We start from the raw sequence: 5,943 nt of genomic DNA on the forward strand, positions 1-5,943 counted from the left end.
ATAGACACTTGTAGAAGCGAAAAGTGGATAAAGTGAATAGAGAAAAGTAGAAGAATAACACCAAGAATTTTAACGTGGAAAAACTTCATCAATGTGGGAAGGAAACAACCACGTGACCTAGTCCAGAAAATATCTCCACTATAGAAAGTAGGATTACAATATTTTACTCTCTCTTACTTAGAGGATAACACTCAATCTCACCAAAAAAAGATGGCTCTCTCTAGTATCTCACTAGGAATACAAATCTCGCACTAAGTGGATATAATCTCTTTCACTTTCTCTCTATGTTGTTCTTTTTCACTTGTTTGTTGCATCTATTCCTCATAAGCCCCATATACAGTCGCTGATCTTGCCCTAAAGATTAGAAGGGGCAATAATATTTAATTATAATGTATAATTAAAATTATTTGATTAACAATAAAAAAACACAGATATATATATATATATATATATATATATATATAATTGTTTCAAAGTTTCAAAACAACATATTTAAAATAATCATTATGAGTTCGGTCCCTCGGAAGATTAAGAATCTAAAATGGTCATAAAAATTATAAATATGGATTAAATTAGTCATTTTTAGCACGTTTTACAACACTTGATAGACACTAATTTGACCCTAAAATGAACTAATTTGACCCACATTTGAATTTTATGGACTATTTTGGGTTTTATAATTTTCGAGGGACCAAACTGAAATAAGTATTTGCTCTTAATTCTAAATAACATTAATTAACAACTATAGATATTAAAAAATATATATTCATTTAAAGTGTCACTTTTCGTACTTAAAAACACTTATGTAAAAATTTCAGTTATTTCATTTTCAATATAAATCACTATATTTCAAATAAGTAAAAAACATCTTCATTAATGATTGAATCCACCATGTGTGATGTCCAAAATTAATAAATTAGGTTTTAATTTAAATACATGGGTAAAATCAATATTTTAAAAAATTATCGAAAAAAATGTTAATTTTTAAAAAAAAAATCGAGGGGGGGATATAGTGAAGGGAATGAAGGTTTCATCTAAAGATATAATGGATGATTAATTGTTGTCATACTTTTTAAGACACATTGAAAAATGTTACTCCAACTTTATAAGTTAGACTTCAAAGTTCTCAATAGTCAAGGAATAATTTCAAGACCTACTTAATGGTTCCTCTACCAAGATTAATTGATCTTGCTTCCACATCAATTAGGAAGGATTCCAACACATTTATTGTGAGCTCATGTTTAAAATATATTGGGAATAAAATTTAAAATAAATGAAAGATATTTTAGACATGAAAACATGTAATAAGATGAAACTGGTCAAAACTTACTTATATTTTAGAGCAATACATGAGCTCAAAATTGTTTATATTTTAGTTTGGAAGGACCACTTAAAAATACCTAAAAATTGTTAAATGAAAACATTGCTCACCCGGCGTTACAAACATCATTTTAATTACGCTCTAACGATAATTAAAAGGAGCGAATCAATTAATGAAGAATCAATTAAGAATGAGTACCGAATTATATAAAAAAAAAGTAAATTGTACCGACACCGCTGAGTTTTAGCGAAATTACACGAATCATCCTTCACTTTTTTACACCTACACAAATCCCCTAATTTTTATACTTCCATTATACTGATCACCTCTGCACATAAAATAAGTATAATTTTTTAAACAAAAAATGTGATAAATGCAATTTAGTTATACAAAACATGATATATTGTGGAGACAAGTCCAAATCATATATGAGTCAACACATCTTTATTATTTTATTGTTCATTACGTATAATATAAGAGCGATTTAATTATTTAAACAATATCTCTTTACAATTGTTGATGCATTTTGTAACAAAAAATAATAAAGATACATTGATTTATATATTATTTGGATTTGTCTCCACAATATACCATATTTTGTTTAACTTAATTACATTTATCATATTTTTTGTTTAAAAGATTACATTTATTTCTCATACAAGGGTGATTAGTGTAATGAAAATATAAAAATTAAGGATGTTTATGTAGGTGTAAAAAAGTAAGTGGTGGTTTGTGTAATTTTACTAAAACTCAGGAGATGTCAGTGTAATTCACTCTATGAAAATTATGGGAAAATATCATTGACATGGTTGTAGAAATTCATGAAACCACAATAATGGGAACAATTTTGGTAGAGGAATCTATATCTATATATTAATTGAAGGGACTGGTGGTATTATAAAAATGTATATCTCATATACTTGACACCTGGTCTTTTAAAGGGTAATTTTGTCATTCCAAAACTATTTTTCTTTAAAAAATAAAGCAATCATTTAGTGGCGCACCTTTTAGTAATTCATACTATTTCTTGCAATAAAATAATAAGGAATCCCATTCATCTCTCTTTTCGGTCCCTTCATTTCAAATTCAATTCACTCTTGACTTTTCTCTTTTCACACCACATCGCCACTTAAGCTTCCACCACTCTCTCTCTCTTCATTCTCATCTCTTCCCTTCTCTCTAAACAAAACACATAACTACTCAAACCCACCCCATCAAAACAAGAATGATCTCATCATGAAGTAGCTGAAGCATAAAAGATCTTTCATTTCCTTTAGTTCCTACTCAGTCAATCACTCAAAGGTATGTTTTTTTAATTTTCTTGCTATTAATGTTTAGTTTAACTTTTACTAATGTTGGATTCTAGGTTCCATTTGTTGTTTTTTAATTCAACATTCATAACAAGGTAACATTTTTTTGGCCATTTCTGATGGATGAAACTTTTTATTTTTTTGAGTTGAAGATACCATTTTTTGTATGAGTTCGAATATAACATTTTTTGTATGAGTTCGAATATAACATTTTTTGTAAGAGTTCAAGATAACATTTTTACCGCCACACGTCGGAGTTACCATCGCTAGAACCGTCAACTAGCTGTCACAATACTCAGGTTAGCCATCGATTCAAGGGAGGACGAAACCTAATATATTTGTGGTTGAAGGCATTCCATCCACCCCTTCTCTCTTTTCTATGTTTCTTAATGTTTGCCATTTTCTTTCATTATTTTCTATGTGTTTTTCTATTATTATTTAGAAGGCATTCCAACTCTGTATGCAGGACATATTCCCAGCTTATTACATGCAAGTAAATTCTTAATCACAAGTTGTTTTTTATTCTACATGGTCATTCTCTACTTCAAACATAGTAATATCATTTTTATGAAATGTTTTTATGATTGCTATTATGATTATTCCTCATTAATAGTATCATTGTGGTGATAATATGTGGCATTATTGCATGATTTTCCTTGAATATTTGATTTTATGTTTTTCTATCATACATATCAAATAAAAAATCATTTTAATCTGTATGTGATGAAGATATATAAATTAAGGACCATAACAAAAACTCCATGCTGCTTTAAGATGATCTTCCTCTAGATTAAATATAGATCTCTAATAGAAGTGTGCTTTCATCTCCCTCCCTAAATGATAATATGAATAATCATTCTCCCAAATTCTTCCTTTTTTATTTTCATACTGCTAAAGTTTATTTTTTAATTAATTTAAAGTTCCATATTTATTATCACGTTCAGGTACTTCTTTCAACTTCAATAAGTTACTTTGGGAATGATTGTCCCTCTTTCTCCAAACTCACTCTCCTCTACCACCTCGTCTCTTATTGAATGGTCAAACTTTCCAAATAGTTCATGTATTTTACTATTGATTTTGTATTAATTTGCTGCAATACTTTCTTCTATTTTCTCTATGAAATGTGTATATTTCCTTATAATATATTATTTTTTTATTGTATTTTAAACAATGCTTCATTATTGCAATTGTACTTCTCTTTCATTATTATTGTGTCAATAATTTTTAAAAGTGTATATTTATTTATCTTTTTTTTAGTATTCTCACCAAAGAGAGAAAACAATTACTAAAGTCACATCTGTAATTGACATTAAAAAATACAAATGACAACCATAAATTTATTACCACCAAAGATTAAAATTTTGTTATTTTGAGTGAGATGCAAGTGATATTCAAATAAAATAAAGATTATGCTATTTAAAAAACTTAGGACAAAGGGGTTCCAATCCATAAAAAAATTCTTTAATGCTTTGTGAAAGATGAGAGTCTATGGATGTGTACTTTGATATTGTCTAACTTTAAATTTTGAGTTAAATAGGTAATATTCATTGATAATGTCTTTAATTGCATATCATAATTAGGATGTATGACAAAAAAATTATAATTTCTGGCAAAAAAATTTAGAATTTACGAAGAGACTGTGCTGCAACAAGAAAAATATCATCAATAAAAATGAAAATATTAATCATTAACTTTTAAGTAAGGATAATGTTTTCTCCCAATTATTTGGTCTATTTGAATTATAGAAAACAAGTGTTATCTAAAAAATGCTTATGAAAAGAACATTCAGTCATTGTACTAATGTAAGCAATACTTTTTTAATGTTGGGCACGATAATTAATAGTTGTTGCAGTGAAATTAATTTTTGCTGCAGGAAAAGTAATGTTTGTTGCAGAGAGAGATTTTGTTTCTTTCAAATTTCATTTCTTTCAAATTTCATTTCATAATCTTTTGGTTCCCCATATATTCCTAACCCTTCATCTCCACTTTCTTCAAACCATTCAGCTACATTTTCTTATAACCCTTCATGCATATTCTCTATCTTTTCTCATACTTCTTATCACTCATTCATTAACCATTTCTCACCATCAACTAAATGTAGCATTGTATTTTTTACTTCCATTTCTTAAAATGTAAAAACTCATCTTCTCCATCTTTGCTCAGTTTTTTGGTATTACCAAAAATGGTCCAAGTGAAAAATGCTTGCTGCGAGCATATCCTTCCTATACTGATGATTTTAAGAAGCTTACTCTTGAGCTTCAATATATTTTACGGGTTTCCAGATTTCTTCCTACTTTTCATTTTGTTCTTAAAAAATATCTCATTATTTTTTCTTAAAGATCATGGTTTATTACATTAAAAGTTCGACCTTTTCACTTTGTGTGTGTTCCGACTTTACATTTTTTTTTATGTTTTTTGTAAAAGTTAGGTCTTTACAATTTTGTTAAAGTTGTAGCCTTTGTGTGTGTACCCGTTACTACTTGCAGTTCACTAGAAATGAATTTTTTGAATGTGTTCAGTTTGATTTTGCTGAAAACCACTTAAAGGTGTAACCTTTACTATTAATATATTTTTATTTTCTTAAGACCATTTTTAGTAACTGCATAAGCGATTTTTTAACACTTTGTTGTCAATTACTTTGCTGAAAACAGTTTCAGTTTAATATTGATATGTTTTATTTTGCTAAAGATGCAGCCTTTGATTTTGCTAACTGCATAACTGATATTCGTTTGATATTGTATTATATAAATTTGTGAGTTACCACCTTATGTGATAATGCATTAGTGATGAAAAATGATATTCCTTTTGAAATTTTACTTATTTAATTTCATATACTTTTATACCATTAAACAAGCAAGTTACTCGTGCATTTGCCGTGACGGTATTCTTTTACCGCATGATTAAGAACAAATATTACATGTGCATTTATGATTAAGAATATGTATGTTGCCCGTGCATTCGCATGGTTAAAACCATATATGTTACCAATGCATTCATATTGTTAAAAAGTATTAATTATATAGAATCATACGGTCAGACCATATTTAACTGTTTAAATCGGATAAACTTAATATGGGACCTCTTCTGATTTAACATCTTGCTCGACTTTCCCAACATTGTTTTTACACATACATAACATGATATAGTTAGTAGTATCCTATTAATAAAAAAAATCCTCAATAAATTTATAATTTCATTATTATTTGATTCTAAAATAACATTAGTATAAAAATAAATATTATTATTTGACTCTAAAATAACTACAAACAATATGTTATGATTCATATTATTATTATTTTAATATTGCTATAG

This window comes from Lupinus angustifolius, chromosome LG11 (genome assembly GCF_001865875.1).
Source record: "Lupinus angustifolius cultivar Tanjil chromosome LG11, LupAngTanjil_v1.0, whole genome shotgun sequence".
Taxonomy (NCBI): domain Eukaryota; kingdom Viridiplantae; phylum Streptophyta; class Magnoliopsida; order Fabales; family Fabaceae; genus Lupinus; species Lupinus angustifolius.